The 16026-nt window shown below is 42.4% G+C and overlaps 1 long non-coding RNA gene and 2 other non-coding genes across 5 annotated transcripts; 2 read left to right on the forward strand and 1 right to left on the reverse strand.

The window, feature by feature from the left end:
* Window positions 1-885: 885 nt before the first annotated feature.
* LOC144198644 (uncharacterized) lies at window positions 886-13071 on the reverse strand. 3 transcript variants are annotated; one of them, XR_013326760.1, is made up of 4 exons: window positions 12951-13071; window positions 12755-12873; window positions 3451-3583; window positions 886-910 (listed from the first exon to the last, which is right to left on the reverse strand). It is a non-coding gene; the product is annotated as an uncharacterized LOC144198644 (long non-coding RNA). The 3 variants fall into 3 exon arrangements; XR_013326761.1 differs by having other exon boundaries at window positions 12947-13071; XR_013326759.1 differs by having other exon boundaries at window positions 12943-13047.
* trnag-gcc (transfer RNA glycine (anticodon GCC)) lies at window positions 12210-12280 on the forward strand. Its single transcript has one exon. It is a non-coding gene; the product is annotated as a tRNA-Gly (tRNA).
* trnag-gcc (transfer RNA glycine (anticodon GCC)) lies at window positions 12436-12506 on the forward strand. The gene has a single exon. It is a non-coding gene; the product is annotated as a tRNA-Gly (tRNA).
* Window positions 13072-16026: the final 2955 nt, after the last annotated feature.

Consider the following 16026-nt stretch of genomic DNA (forward strand, 5'->3'; position numbering starts at 1 on the left):
AGGACTTTTTTTTACCCCTCCAGAAGGATTCGGGAATACAAGTTTTGTAGTTGTTTCCTTGTAATATTGCTTACAAATCTTATACATATCCTTTATTAATATATGGAGAATTAAAACTGCAAGTGTTTAAAGTTTTCTATAAAAAAAATAGGAGATAAAACAGTGAACATGATCCTTATACTTTGTATTTTTTAATGATATTTTTTAAACATAAATAGCTCTTGACTACTAGCTAGCTTGTGAATGCTAGTTAACTAGCCCTCGAATGCTAGCTCGCGAATGTTAGCTAGCACAGCAATAGAAAAGCCTCAAATGATCACCAATTGTGGTTGTAGTTGCCGTAAAAAAAGTGTGTGTGCTTGCCAATAGATCGTATGGGTGAAGTAAAAAGAAAATATGTACGTGAAAATAAACAAATAAATGAAGAAAGAGTCTTTTAAAAGGTAAAACGACATTGGTGGACTGCAGTTATTCAATCGTTTTGTTGTTGAGGGGCACAAACGAGCCTTCCGGGGTTTTCCCCGCCGGGCTTTTTTCGAAGGCCGCGAGCGAACAAACGAGCGAGTGCGCGTCCGTGAAATTTCGAGAGTCCTTGGCGCGTCCGCGGGGCCGGAAAGCCTCCTGACAATAATATCTATCTGCTGCAGAAACGTGTCGGGGAAAAGCCAAGTGAGACCTACAAATCGACGGTGAGAACATAAAAAGACCCACGTAACGAACTACACATATTTATAAATCAGACGTCATATATAACAGGTTGCTAGCAACATTTTTTTGGAAAAATATCTATAGGCTTACAGTTCTGGGGTCGAGGGTTCGATTACAAGTCCAGATTTTCCTGTGTGGAGCTTCCGTGTCCTTCTCGGGCTTGCGTGGATTTTCCTCGGGTACTCCGGTTTACTCCCACATCCTAAAAAGATTCTAGGCATGAAAAGAGCTTCTGGGCGGCCGTATTGGTAGGGGCAATTTTCCATATTTGGGTGCTAAATTCTCTGTTTGTCTCCTGCTGCCCTGCCATTGGCTGGCCATTGACACGGGTTGTCCCCTCGCCATAGTTGGCTGGGACAGGCTCCAGCACCCCCAGCGAGGCCTGTGAGGATAAGCAATTCAGAAAATGAATGAATAAATTATTTTTTCATTTCCCCCCCATGAATTTTGTGATTTTTTGCAGTATTTTGAAACTTTAGTATTTTTTAAATACATTTCTTCGATTTTCCCTTTTTTTTTTTTATTAAAGATTATTATTATCACTTTTTCATGTCCTCTCCAAATTCCATTTGACGGACATTTTTTAATGTCATGCAAATTTTGAACACTGTAATTGGTCCTGAAAATTCCTTAATGCATTAAAGATGAAAGCCGACCCGTTTAGAGCGCTTAAAAAATGGAAAGTAATCACGGCAAAGTACTTTAATGGGAGTGCGTGAATAAAAGTAATGTGAGCTAAATTAGCATAAAAGCCACAATTGAAATGTTTGGAGGAATTTGACAGCTGGCAAAGAAAGAAATGGAGGCTTAACGCAGATGGACGCATCTCGCTGGCTCGCACGTTGGCCTAATGTTTCCCACCCACAGCTGCTGTCCCATCACCAAATAAAGACAAAGTGTGGTCAAGTTCAGGAAGGAAACAACCAAAAACTCATTTAAAAAGGTTTGTGTTTAGCCCTTGTAGCCCTCCAATCCAATTTCATCTAATCGGTGGACCTCGACTTGGACAATAAGGTGGTACTTACAAATTATGTTTGGTAAGTTGGATATTTTGTGAGTAGAGAAGTCATTTGTATGGAAATTCTCTAAAAATTCTGTTACTTAGCTATTTTTTCATCTTCTATGGGACTGGTGTCAAAGTGGCGGCCCGGGGGCCAAATCTGGTCCGTCGGATCATTATGTGCGGCCCGGGAAAGTCAATGATGAGTGCCGACTTTCTGTTTTAGGATGAAATTAAAATGAAGTGTATAGATGTATTTTACATTTCCTGAATTTCCCTCTTTTAAATTAATAATTGTCATTTTTAATCCATTTTTTAGTTTTTAGTTCAAAAATCATTTTGTAAAATCTAAACATACATTTGAAAAAAGTTAAAATATTTTTTTTATATCTATAAAAAAACTGAATATTCAGGGCTTTTAATCCAGTTCTTTTAATCCATTTATAAAAAAAAAATGTAAAAATCATATCTAAAATGGTCGAATTGACGTAAAAGCAACCCGAGTCTGACACCCCGTCCAAAATTCCACCCTGCCTCCCGTCGAAAACCCCCCTGAAATACCACTACCCCCCACCCACGGGGTCACCTGAGTCGCAAGATGGCAATCGAGCGAGCTACCGGCTCAAGAGGCGCTTATATTTATCTATTTTTTTCTTCCCCTAAATCTGTGGAAGGTGTCTCACCCGAGAGAAGAAGAAGAAGCTTAAGATGAAGATGTAATATCCTCACAGTGGGACACCCCAATCTTCTTTGGTGAGCCCACGACCCACCCACACACACACACACACATATATTGCCTTTATTTTTAGCATTTTTTAAGGGGAGGGGGGGTTGTTCGAGTGGAGTTTTCTTCTTAAAAAAAATGTCAAGTATAAGGATAATAAGTGGGTATTCGCCGGAAATTTGGGAACCCGTGAAGGAGAGAATGACAGATTTGGGAGGAAAGCGGCTTTTCCCCGGGTTTGCAGCTTCGGTCGGGGGTGTCGCGAGTTAAACCTGCTCGAGTCGGATTCACACTTATTTCAAATCAGAGAGCCAGCTAAAGTTAACAACGACCTTTGTGAGGATCATCACGTTGCTAAATGAAGGAATGAATAGTGTACATTTTGAAAAATGCCAAATAATGTCAGAATATAATATGAAGATGCTCTAAAATAAGGGTGTCAGACTCGGGTTGGTTGGCGGGTCACTTTAACGTCCACGTGGGCCGGCCATTTTAGAAAGGCAAGGCAAATCTAGCGCTGACATCTGCTCATTCCAAACACCCGTCGGCACAAGCATGATAGAAAGAAAAAAATAAATATAAAAAAGCTCTCATTTTTTTTCTCCATAGCACGGCAGCCAGGTTAGCTGGCTAATTACAAGTAACACCCTGCCTGCGGTGGCGCCCACTTTTTTTTTTTGCCCTTTGACGGTCCAGGACGACCAATCGAGAGACGTACGAGGGAATTCCAGAACGCATTAAACTCATATCTCAAGGTATTACTGTACTCTCAAAGCATGTTTGTAGCAAAAACCTGTTATTTTAAGTTATTTTCATAGGGGAAAAATTGATTTGACATACGAGTAAATTCCAGAACGCATTAAACTCATATCTCAAGGTATTACTGTATTCTCAAAGCATGTATGTAGCCTAAACTTGTTATTTTTAATTATTTTCATATGGGAAAATTTGATTAGACATACGAGTGAATTCCAGAACACATTAATCTCATATCTCAAAGCATGTTTGTAGCACAAACCTGGTTATCTTTTCTTCTTCTCTGTTTTTCGCCCAAAACGGACATTCCTGTGGCCATCTGGACGCGCTGTTTGCCGCATTTCTGGCCAAAGAAAGATGAACGGCAGCCCATTTGCTTTTTCCGGAAAGCCAGCCTGTAATCACAAATCTAAAATCAGGGACACCATTTTTTACATCTTATTTTCATTATTTCTATTACATTTTCAAAAAAAATCTATCACTAACTGGTCAATCGCAGACGTTGGGGAAATAAATGAATGTGTCACCACTTCCTAGAAGTACTTTTTTTGATGTGGGCAATGATGATGATGATACCATTCTTTTCCGAGTCAGCGCCAAAAAACGGCGAGGTTTTGACTTTTGAGCCCCGCGCAAGAGCCCTTTTGTGTCCTTTAAGTGGATTTAATGTGGCGGAAGAACTCCTCTCTCCACCTTGTGCCGATAAGGAATGGCGCTCGGGGAATAAAAGAGAATGTCGCCACCAAAAGGGGAAGCCGTTGGCCGTCATTTACATCAAAAAGTCGAGTCGTGGTCCGCACGGAATGGAAATTTCATTTAAAACCCCACACTTAACTCTTTGCTGGCCACCAATGGCAGTTACACACAAATAATCAGACATTTAAAGACCCGCTTGTGCGCTAAATTTGCTCATTTTTGTTTGCCCGGGGGGCCACATTGACTTTCAAAATGTGAGAGATGGGCGGGGTCAGCACAAGATATGATACATATAAAAAAGTGCATCCGTTAACAGTACATATGAAACATAAACAGAAAAAAGTATTAACATATTCATCATTCATCATATAAGTAAAAAGTACAAAGTCAAGTAGAAAGGAATGTATTAAGAAATATTTAAAAAGTCAAAGTGGGCCGGTATTGAAGGGGTTAAGCTAACGCTAACAATTTGGAAGGGTTGCCACGGAAAGAGGATGGACGAAAAATCTCCTCTTCTTCCCGGCGGTCGGAAAGACGGGATTTTGGATCGGTCAAAGTGCAAAATATTTCATTTGGAGACGGGGGGAGGGAGGAGGAGCCTTTCCAGGCACGTTGAACGCGCGCCACCCACGTCGCCGCTCGTAATTCGGGTCGCCGACATCCCGCGCGGAGGTCTGGATGCCGTTTGGCTAATAAACTTCATCTTCTCCCCACGTTTGGCCCTTTTTTTTTTGTTTGGTCTTCCTTTAGCCACCGCGGAGACCAAACCAAATGTGCTTTAAGCCAAAAAACACGACCGGGGATCACATTTTTGCACAAAAAGGCATAAAAATCATCACATCCAATCCAATTTCTAGGTATCAAAGTAGAGAAATTTGCTTTTGATTGAAAAATAGAAAGAAGATTGTAAGACGATGATGGCGTGCGCTTGAAAAAGAAGGAACAGATGAGCGGACGCAGGGATAGACGGATGTGCGGAGGTGGACAGATTAAGTCAAACGCAAATTTAGAAAAAAGAAGGAAAGAAGGGCTCAGAATATGATATGTGCTTGTTGCGTAAGCTTCTCAAGATAAGAAGAAGAAGAAGGGATCATCCCACAAACCCAGCAGCTTGATTACTGCCGGCCGGATTGGACGCCTATGCTTGTCCATGTCAAGCAGCCCAGGAGCCTCGCAGGTAAACATTCATTTGAAAATAGCAAGATGGCCGCAAATAAAAGATTTGTGGCATTGGCGGCTACTAATTTAGCATTAAAGCTTCGCCTCCGACCCGTCTTTCCTGCTTCGTTTGCTTTTTTCTTCCTTTGGCGTTGACGAATCAATGGGTCGCATCGATTGGACGCCGTTAGCGCAAAGCAAATAGCTTGAAATGGATTCACGCACGGGGGGCCCACACGGAATATTAATGCTCCCGCTTAAAGTACATACTAAATGGGTAGAATATGTTTATGATAAGAAACGGGAGCGCTGATCTCATTTTGGGAGGTCAAAGGTCAGAGGAGTGGCGAAAAGGCATGGGAAAAATGGAGAAAGATCAAAGAGACGATAGAAAAGTTTGGAATACCACATCACAACAAAGAATTCCATTTTGGGAGGAATGAGGTCAAAGGTCGTCGGGCTCAGAAATATGTTGGCGTTCAAGTGAAATGGACGACGATTTTGACTGGTCGACCACAGCAGGGAACGAATGTGATGATTGTCCATCACGTCGGCGGCGGCGGCGACGTTTAATACCGACAAAGTAAAACAATGTGGGTCACGCGGCAGATTTGAGGGGATGAGCGCAAATCGCAATCATTATGTTTCAAAGCGGGTCAATCCTAATCTGGGAAATGACACGTATCCTTTCTTCATCCCATAATAATCCCCCCCATCACGACAAAGCAAAAGTGACCACGTCGCTCACCCGTGCCAGGCCGTGTTGCATGTTGAAATACATATTTGGCAATTTTAAAATCAACGGCGTTTCCATTAAAAACAAGTTTTTGTCCAAGTAATGCAAATTTAAATGCAAAAAAAATCCCCCTCCCTCCCTGTCAGTCTGTCACCTTTTCCTAGACCAATCAATTCTCATTACACTTGGCTAGAGGAAAAGATTAGGACCCCAACCTTGTTGTTCCACTGCCAGTCTAAAAATAGCATCCACAAAAAAAAATCATATTGCGCAACCCCATGACCAACTAGATTAAAAAAAGCAATATACATCCCAAATGCAACATATGGCTTCTCATATTTGTACATTTGTGCTTTCTTTATAAAAATAAATGTTTTTCCCCCTCCAAAAACACACCATTGAATAATTAAAGACATTCTTTTCTTTAAAAAATCATTAAAATGGCACATTTTATGAACTAATATACGTTCACAAAACTAAATCTCAACTGCAATGTTATAAAATGCTCAATTTCTAATCATTTAAAGAAACTTTTTTCAATTGTGTTTAATTATTGAATTTTACATCATTATATTTTGCTAAACTGACAGTAGAGACAAATTGCTATTAAAATGTCTTGTTATTCCTTAAAAAAACATCCATTTATTGCAACTTTAAAAGTCATCTTTGTTTTTTTTCCAACACAGAGGAGAAATAAAAATAAATAAATAATAATGCTAATGGAGGTCGGACGTGGAAATGGACAGGATTAGCAATTAGCCGCAAATGTCCGCCTTCGGAAGGCGACTTGAATGGCGTGCGGCGGCAATTATGCAAAGGGAGAAAATTGCGCGTAACCTGGTCGGCCGATGAAATGTCAAAAGGCTAAGCAAACTTATTAGCATCAATCCTGAGGGGAATCCAAATGGATTTTGCTCGTAAACCTTTGGCGTTTACGTCAAAGGATCAAACGACTTTGCAAATGCGTCCTGTGTCCTTTTCCGTTAAAATACACAAAATGGTCTCCCAAAGACAAACGGGAACATTTTGCCCCTCGCCTAATTGAATATGCAAACGACGGCGGTCCCAAATAACGAGAAAGGTCCTTTTTCCTTTGTCGACGTTACGGCAATTATGAGGGAATTGGTTTAACTGGCCAATCCCAGCTGACGGGGAGCCAATCATGAGAAAATGCAAATGGACGTCGCTTAGAAATGCTCGAATAACTTTAGTCATCCAACGCCATTGACGGCCATTGTTGTCTCGTCCATTTGGACGCAAAAAATATGCATTAATGGATATGGAAATTCATTTTTGTATTAGCAATATTGTAATTTTGAATGAAGTTCAATTTTAAAAACATAAAAAAATGAAATGAATAGAAAGAATTTATATTTAGCATTTTTTTTAAATTAAAGATCACATCCCAATCTGAAGTCAAAGATTGTCAAACTGAAAAATAACTAAATAAGTAAAGTATGCCTAAAAAATATTTATCTATTTTATATCCTTAAAGTAATTAATTTTGAAGGTTGTAAGACAAGAGTAGTCAGACAAAAAATAGTATCCTCTAAAACAAACAAAAAATAACAAGAAATCCCTAAAAAATATGTATTTAAGTATTATTTAGAGTTAAAATAAATTGCTATGAATAGTGACTATCTCCCATTTAATGTTGAAAATTGCCAAAAGAGTGTAAATAAACAAAAACAATCAAAGTCGACCTGAAATTGATTTAAAAATGATCTAGCTGCCATCTTTTCCACTCCAAATAGATTGGACATCAACACTGAGTTGAGTAGAAAGGATTTTTAAAAAAGAAGCCCAACACTCACTAAGTTGAGTAGAAAGGATTTTTAAAAAAGAAGCCTTCCTCCCTTTTTTTCCTTCTTTTTTTTTTTTCCTCCTCCGGAGTCTGCCTGTCTGCTCTTTAAATAGAATTTGACCCGAGTTGAAAGCGGGCCTCTGCCGGATCTCCCTGACCGCCGAAGACGACTTAAGTACGTGTACACGTTAGCGGCTCGTTTGCAAAGCGGAGCCACGCCGTCCCTCCGTCCGTCCAAGCGTGCCAGGTGGAAAAATAGTACCATAGCAAAGCGTGGCGGCATACATTATCCACATCCCTAACTCTGCTTAGTAAGAAGAAGAAAAAAATGGCTGCCGTGGACTAAATGGACGTGACTTGCTCATTCTACGATTCTTTTTCGTGCCACTAAGAGCCAAAAATACACAAAGCGCCAAATAACTTTGCTTACGAAGGGAAAAAAAGGGAAGCTTTGGGATTTGGCTTGTATTTTCAGACGACGCACCCCCCCCCTCAGTGGGTAGGGGGAGCATTACCCACATTGGAGATCCGCTCCGTGTTTGTTCGCCGCCGCTGTGAGAAATGATTGGGGAATTTTCCCATCCCGAGACCACTGACTGTGGGCGGAACCGCAGGCCAGATAAAGCCTGTCAATCAACTGGCCGGCCCACCGGGGAAGGGGGAGGGAGGGGTTAGCCCGTGCCCCCAAAACGGAGCAATCTTGACTACGTGGGGGATGCTGGAGTCTGGCTAGGAGACAACCAACTATAGTAAAGGAAAATTTAGAGTGTGGGTGTCAAAGTGGCGGCTCGGGGGCCAAATCTGGACCGTCGGATCATTATGTGCGGCCCGGGAAAGTCAATCATGTCGTTCTGTTTTAGGATCAAATTAAAATGAAGAGTATAGATCAAATTTCCTGATTTTCCCCCTTTTAAATCGATAATTGCTATTTTTTAACCATTTTTTTCTTTTGTTTTTAATTCAAAAAGCAGTTTATGAAATCTATGAATAAATAGATAGCTTAAGTTTTCCCCTTTAATATTAAACTGAATTTAAGTAGCCGGAGTAAACCCACGTGAGGACCCACCTGGGATTGAACCCTGGACTACTAAACTGCGAGACATTACACAAAACCACTTTTCCTGTCATCAAATAAGACGTATAAACAAAAAGTAATAATTGACTATGACCTCATTGGCTGCCATTGCTAGCGAGCTACACTATTTATAAAGGGGAGGGTCCACTCCAATCACTGCCGTCCTTTCCTAACCAAGCGTGTCGGACATCTATTGCGGCCTGTGACAGCAAAAAGATCCAATCCGAGAAAAAAAGAGATACGCCATTGATATTTCTGTGACTTTTTTGACAGTAAGCAAAGCACGCCAATCCTCGCGGGGCTCAAAACCTGGCGGAGCGCAAAGACCACGCCGCCGCTTCCCGCCTTCTGGCGGCGTGGATGAGGTTCGCTCACGGCGGGCCGGCCCAGGCGCAGATGCTCCGGACGGAGGGGCGGCGCCTAAAAATAGCCCTGCCACGCTGTCCCCCGTCATGCCTTAGCATCTGCTTTTACTTGGAAAGCTACCATCATTTTAGCTAGCCTCACTTGCATTTTAGTTCATTGCCATAATTACTGGAACCCCATGCTTATTTTTTTCTGGTGGAAATAAATTCTTGGACAGTTAGATGTCCAATCTGGAATGTCAAAGTGTCTGATTTACGGGGCCAAGATGCTAGCTTGTTTGGGTATCGTCCACAAAGCGATTTAGCGGCTAATCCCATAGGTTTAGCCTAAGATTATGCCGCTAATCTATTACATTGCTGCTTTTTTTTCTTGCCTCGGTCCACTCTCGCGAAATCTACCCGCTCGCTAGCTATTAGCTAAACACTGCTGTTATTATTGATATTTGATACATGATATAGTGCCCTATTATTATTATTGTAGGCTGGAAATGTAGAAATATGCATGCAAAGTCTGGTAACTATGTTATTTTAGCAAAAAAACAATAGGCAACACATGGGAGTATTGTAGTTTGGTCATGAGCAGCCATTTTGTGTCTGATTTCCTTCAGCCTGCAGAGTTTCTCCATCTTGGAGATTAAACCTCCTGGAAATGTAACTATCGTATTGGGTAACTAATTTCTTAGGCAAAAAAAAAAACAATAGGCAACAAATATGGGAGTATTGTAGTTTGGTCATGAGCGGCCATTTTGTGCCTAACTTCCTTCAGCCTACAGATTTTCTCCAGCCTGGAGATGAAACCTCCTTTTCTATCTAACACGAGCTTGTAAAAGAAGCAGAGTTTATCTGGAGAGGCGGCCCCGACGATGAAAAGCGTCAGATTAGAGACGGGCGGGCCAACGAGCGAACGGGGGGAACGGAGCTCACTCTCCGGATAATTCCAGCGGTAATCGCTAGCGCGCAGGTGTGCTTTGCCAGAGATTTTCCTCTCCCGGGCTGGCTTATCTCCACTCAAACTGCCTTCTTTCTAATGTTTACTATATTCAGACATGAAGGGGTTAACTGTTCAACTTTTACTGTTGTTTGTCCACTCCAACTTTTTGGTTGATTTTCCTAGCGAGTCAGCAAATGTGCACCCATTATTCCTAATGATCGGTTTCCAGGGGGGGTTCAAAAGGGGGAAGAAAAAAAGAAAAAAAAACAAGTCCTGGGGCGCGTGTTCCCGCCCGGCAGGACGGACGATAAAAGAGCGGTCGCTGGCTGCCTTGTTTTTTGGTCTCCAAGTCTCTGCGGGTTGTGGTGGCGCTTAGCGTGCTGCCTTCCTTCTTTTAAACCCCAAAACGGTCAAATGTTTGCCTGCTATCACCATTAATACTCGCTCTTGTACTTCACAAAAAAACATGCAGTTTACATACATATACAGTATATATTTTTGTGACTGAACGGCGACCAATCCAATCAATTCTTCCTCTGATGGAGACAAACGGCATCCAAAAAGAAGATGGACGTCCCCGCCTAGCGTCTTTGATGCGGCGCACCTTCTCGCCGGCTTATCAGATTCCTGACAGAGCGTTGACCTTGGCGTTGAGATTATGGGATGCCCCTCCCTCTCTCCCTGCCTCCCTCCTACGACTCCCTTTCCTTTCCTTTCCTTTCCTCATCAAAGACGGACGAGATAAGAAGTGACGTGTGGCTGACCTTCTTCGCCATCCCAAAAGCCGTCCAACTCCCAAACGCCGCCATCTTAGCCCACTCCCAATCACTTTCCAATTAAAACATGCTCACCTGTCTCCTTCAGTAACACCCAAAAAATCACTCAAATCATTTTCTGTACCACTTATCCTTACAAGGGTCGCAGGGGGTGCCGGAGCCTATCCCGGCAAACTACGGACACCCTGAATCGGAAAAGAAACAAGACAGCCAACCATAGCTAGGGGCAATCGACCATACCGTTATCCTAGCAGCAAAAAAACATACAAACTTCCAGCCCGGGATCGAACCCACGACTCCAAGACTGCGAGGCCACAAAAACATGAACACATACCAAGTGCATTTCCCTATTTTTCCTTTCTATATGGACAAAGATCAAAGTTAAATCAGCCCTAACAGTAAAAATTTAGAAAAAAATAACAATAACAAACTTAATTTTATTGTTTGTTTTAATTTTTTTTTATCAGCAATGGCCACGCGCACGCGCCTCGATTGGTCAAAGGAAGAAGACGTTCAAAACGGCGCCGCCGAAAGATAACGAGCTGGACCAAAGAAAGGAGTTTTGGGCTAATTAGCCTGGATGACATTTTGAGTTAAAAAAAAACAAACTTATTTAGCAGTAAAAAACAGAGATGGGAAAAGTGAGGGTGGTGGTGCAAATTTGGTGAGAAAAGGAAGGAAATGCCAAATGAAGAGGAAGAGGAGGAAGAAGAGGAGAGAAAAAAATGGATAGCGCAGATAATTCTTATCTGCGGGTGGGCAAGCAAGGAAGGGCACACGTGGCTGCTCTCGCCCGCCCGCCCGCGCGGGCGGGTGTGACATTGCAAATAATCCCCCCTTTGTTTACTCTCTACTAGCAATATGAACTCCAATCTAAGACTATTATTTAACACCACCTTGCTGTCCACTACAGCTTTTTATCGGTGCACTTTATTGAACTTGAATAAAACAAAAGGCATTCTTGGGAGAGGAGCGTGCTCCAAATATAAAGACAATAGCAACATATCATTTACCACAAGGGAAGAATGTTTTTCCAACAAGTAGAAATTCACCAAAAAAGGACTGATATGGCAGAGATGAAGCATTCCGTCAACCCCCTTTAAGCCCCTCCCCCAACGCCAATTGACTTATCCGTCACTCAAGCAGGGTCGTCACTTTGAGTGCCGTTTATCACGTAATTGTCTTTTGTCTTATTTTGTCTCGTCTTTGAGCGACAGAGGATGATTTCCTCCAGTCAAAGTGGACAGCCCTCATCTGATTTTATCCGCTAGCTTTTCCTTTTCCGTGTCGTTTGTTTGACGGCGCAGTAGATTTCTTTTTAGCGTTTTCTTCCAATGACAACCAGAGCGTAAAACGCGGAACTTTTGTGGAAAAAAACAAACATTTATTCTGGCTTCTTAAGTTGGTAAAGTCAACGCGTCTCAGTCCGAGTAAGAGTGAACACACTCACTCACACACTCACATATGCAGAGACACACAAGCATTGGTGGTTCAGTGGTAGAATTCTCGCCTGCCACGCGGGAGGCCCGGGTTCGATTCCCGGCCAATGCAACATCCTTTTAATTTTTTTTTTATACACAGCTGTGTATGATAAAAATAAATAGGCTTTTTATTTAACATACACACACACACAGAAACTCACTCACAAACATACACATGCAAACACACACACTCACAAACTCTCACACACACACACAGACACACAAGCATTGGTGGTTCAGTGGTAGAATTCTCGCCTGCCACGCGGGAGGCCCGGGTTCGATTCCCGGCCAATGCAACACAATTTTTTAACCAATTTAGTTTGTTATTCTATTAATAAAGTGCAATGCATTTTTTTTACACTTTTACTGCAAATCAAAACGGGTTCGCGACCTCCTCTAACATCTATGCAAATGAAACCAGTCTTGAAAAAGCCATTTTGGGTTCACCTCTAACATATCTGTCCATATTTATGACATATATTCACATATATCTTTTCCCTATTTTCCTCCCACTCAGTCAGATGTGATGCACGCATGCACTCACCTGATTTGGAACGTTCTCCGCTCCCACTCGTGGCGATTGGCTCTTTTTTTTGGGATGGCGCTCCCACGAGGATCCCGGAGAGCCTCTTTCAATGTCATCATCGGAGGCCAACGCGCGTGCTAAATACAAAGTCCACATTATTCAAGGGCCATTTTACACAGGCTCCTAAAGTAGCCTGACTCACTCACTCACTCACTCGACGTACATCCCATAATTTCACGGCAGCCGGGCTCTGCCTTCTGTTGATTGATTTGGAGCGTGAAATATCAAGAGACGAACGGCCTTTTGGTGGCGGACATGGACTTCTCCTTTCATCTGCACAAAAACAAAATGAGCTTTTAGTTCATCTTTCAGACGACGACTTTTTTGCATCAAAAAAACACTCCAACACCCCGACTTCAAATGGTTTTGAACATACTACATTGATTGTGTGAAGCTCCAAAAAGAAAAATTTGAATCATCAGATTTTTTTGTGTGTGCTTTTCCATTCTTGAAACCACAGGTGTCAAAGTGGCGGCTCGCGGGCCAAATCTGGCCCGCCGCATCATTTTGTGCAGCCCGGGAATGTCAATGATGAGTGCCAACTTTCTGTTTTAGGATCAAATTCAAAAGAAGAGTATAGATGAATATTACATTGTTCGAATGGAGAATTTCTCAGCAGGTGCTGGAGTACAGTGAGTTCATTTATTGTTAGAAATGGACAAAGGCTGGCTTCTCCTCTGGAATAATCAACTTTCCATCTGCTGCAAAGGTGTGTACTTGTGTGTGTGTGTGTGTGTGTGTGTGTGTGTGTACGCCGCCCATCTGCCGTGGCGCTTACGTAAGACGTGGGTTTTGTGTAAACACATTTGGTCGGTCGGGAGAGTGTCAATCCCCCGTTTTCTGGCCTCACCTTCACAGCTCATTTGAGCCTCCGCCGCTAATCCGACAACGGCGCCAGCCGTCCGAAACAAAAGGCACCCGCCCGCCCGTCAACGCTTTGCCGTAACACCCACCCACCCGACTTTGGAGCTAGGACGTTGGGATTGCAGACTTAAGCCTGAAACAAGACCAGAAAACAATTGGTACAATGGGGGTCCACCAAATTGGATTGTTAAAAGCATCAAGCCTATCCAGACACTTGAATTGGCTACCTTTGTCCAAGCAGCTAAAAACAATTAGCAAGAGGACTAACTTCCAAAGAAAGAACAAGACAAGATGGTGACCGGAATGACAAGACAAAGCTGCAAAGAAGACAGAAATGAGACCACAAAACCACAATCTGACCAAAAACCAAGACAGAAACTTCAACGAGATCCAGACCAAGACTATTCGCTTTTCCTTTACACTTGTTCTATGATGTTAAGCTCCATATCCAGTGCCATTTTGTTCCCTTTGCTAGCTAGCTTTTCCGCACTAGCCGTCCACGTTACAGTCCAACGCTCCCAGGTAGCTAAGCATGAACCACAAACTAAACAGAGGACGGAACATGGGCGGTGTGGCAGGTCGGCATAATCCAAAGACTCCCAGCGGAGTCCAAACTTTAATATGTATTGGGGGCCCCGCTAGTTGTATTTCTAGTCCAAAGTAATGAGATGATTCCATTGCTCCAGACAAGGTGCGAGTCTGCTATTCCCGCCGCGCCGGCCAGTTAAAGTGCAAATGCGCGGCGGCGGACGTGCGCAGGAAGCTCATCCGCCAAACTCCGGCCGGCCGGGAGTGCGTGCGTGCCGTGTTATTGCCATGGCACTGGATTCTATTATCGCTGAGCATAAAAACAAATAGTTGCCAGATTAGAATGACAAAAGCCAAGATAGGATCTGAACTTGCCTTCAAGGAATGATGGAGAACGCCTCGGATCACTATTTGACAAAAAGTATATTGTTTTTGAAGGTTTGTTTTGGATTTTTGGGGGTTTGAAGTTGGTTTGGATGTAAGAAATGGTCGCAGGAGAGTGAGAGATAAAGACAAGATGGAGTAGCCAAAGCTTTAGCCACTAAGCTCAATTAGCCTTTGATGGATGATAGATAGACTGGAATGCGCCGATAAATAAAATACAGATGGATGATGAATAATGGAGGGAGGCTGACAGCTGATGTGATGAAAGGAGACGGACGGAGTGGCAGGAAAGAAGACGATTGGACGATGGGGAAAAAGATCGGAGGGGGATGACAAGCCCAAAAAAATGATATGCGATGGAAACGACGCTATCTAATGCCTACTTATTTAGTCGTGTGGTCAAAAGTGGGGTAGTAGGCCACGCAAGATTGGTCACATTTGGTAGATTTTAAATATTTAGATTTTTTTTTTAATACATGGATTAAAAACCCAGAATATTCCGTTTTTCATAGATCTAAAACAATGTTTATTTGAGCTTTTTTCTATAATTTTTTTTTTTGATTTTACCAAATTATTTTTGAATTAAAAACAGAAAAATTTGATTAAAAAGATTACAATTATTGATTTAAAATCAGGAAATGTAATATACATCTTTACTCTTCATTTGAATTTGATCCTAAAACAGAAAGTCGGTACTCGTGATTGACTTTCCCGGGCCGCACAAAATGACGCGGTGGGCCAGATTTGGCCCCCGGGCCACCACTTTGACACACACAAAATATAAAAACAGGGCGCACGTCAGTAAGGGCCTCCTCCTGGTGCAATGGCACAGGACGAGGGTGGCTCTTGACTACGAGTGCCACTTTTCTTCCCATCTCAAGTTTGTGGAGCGACCAAGCGAGCGAGTGGGCGAATGGGCCATTGCCATTGGTTGCTTTGGAATGACTCGCATTATTACTAAGCCATTCCTACAAGTCCTTTCAAATGGATTTAACAGTAGCTTTTACCTGACCTGCTAAAATGTGTGCCAATGTAGTCTTGGGGGTACTTCCTGGACCATTTCAACTGGAATAAAAAGCATTTTCCACAGGATTGGTTCCATTCAATTGGACATTCAATCCATTTGAACAAGTGGGAGGGGCTTAGCCACCACACCAAAGCACTATTTTAGTATTTTTATGGATGTTAGACAACTCCCACTGAGGAGAAACGGCGAGTACTGCCATGAATTTCTGCCTCATCGATACTCATGACCATGATTGACATTCAATCCATTTAAAGCGGGAGGGCTGGCAGCAAATCTTTCCAAATGGATTTCAGGGCATTTCCAGATCCGTTTTTGTCGACGTCACGTAACTTTCTGTCGATTTTGAAGCATTTTGGGTCACTTGCAGTTGACTTTGAGGCATTAGCGTATGCTAATTTTGGGGGAAAAACATTGCATTGGAAAGAAA

Source organism: Stigmatopora nigra, chromosome 6, assembly GCF_051989575.1.
Source record: "Stigmatopora nigra isolate UIUO_SnigA chromosome 6, RoL_Snig_1.1, whole genome shotgun sequence".
In the NCBI taxonomy this organism is placed as follows: Eukaryota; Metazoa; Chordata; class Actinopteri; order Syngnathiformes; family Syngnathidae; genus Stigmatopora; species Stigmatopora nigra.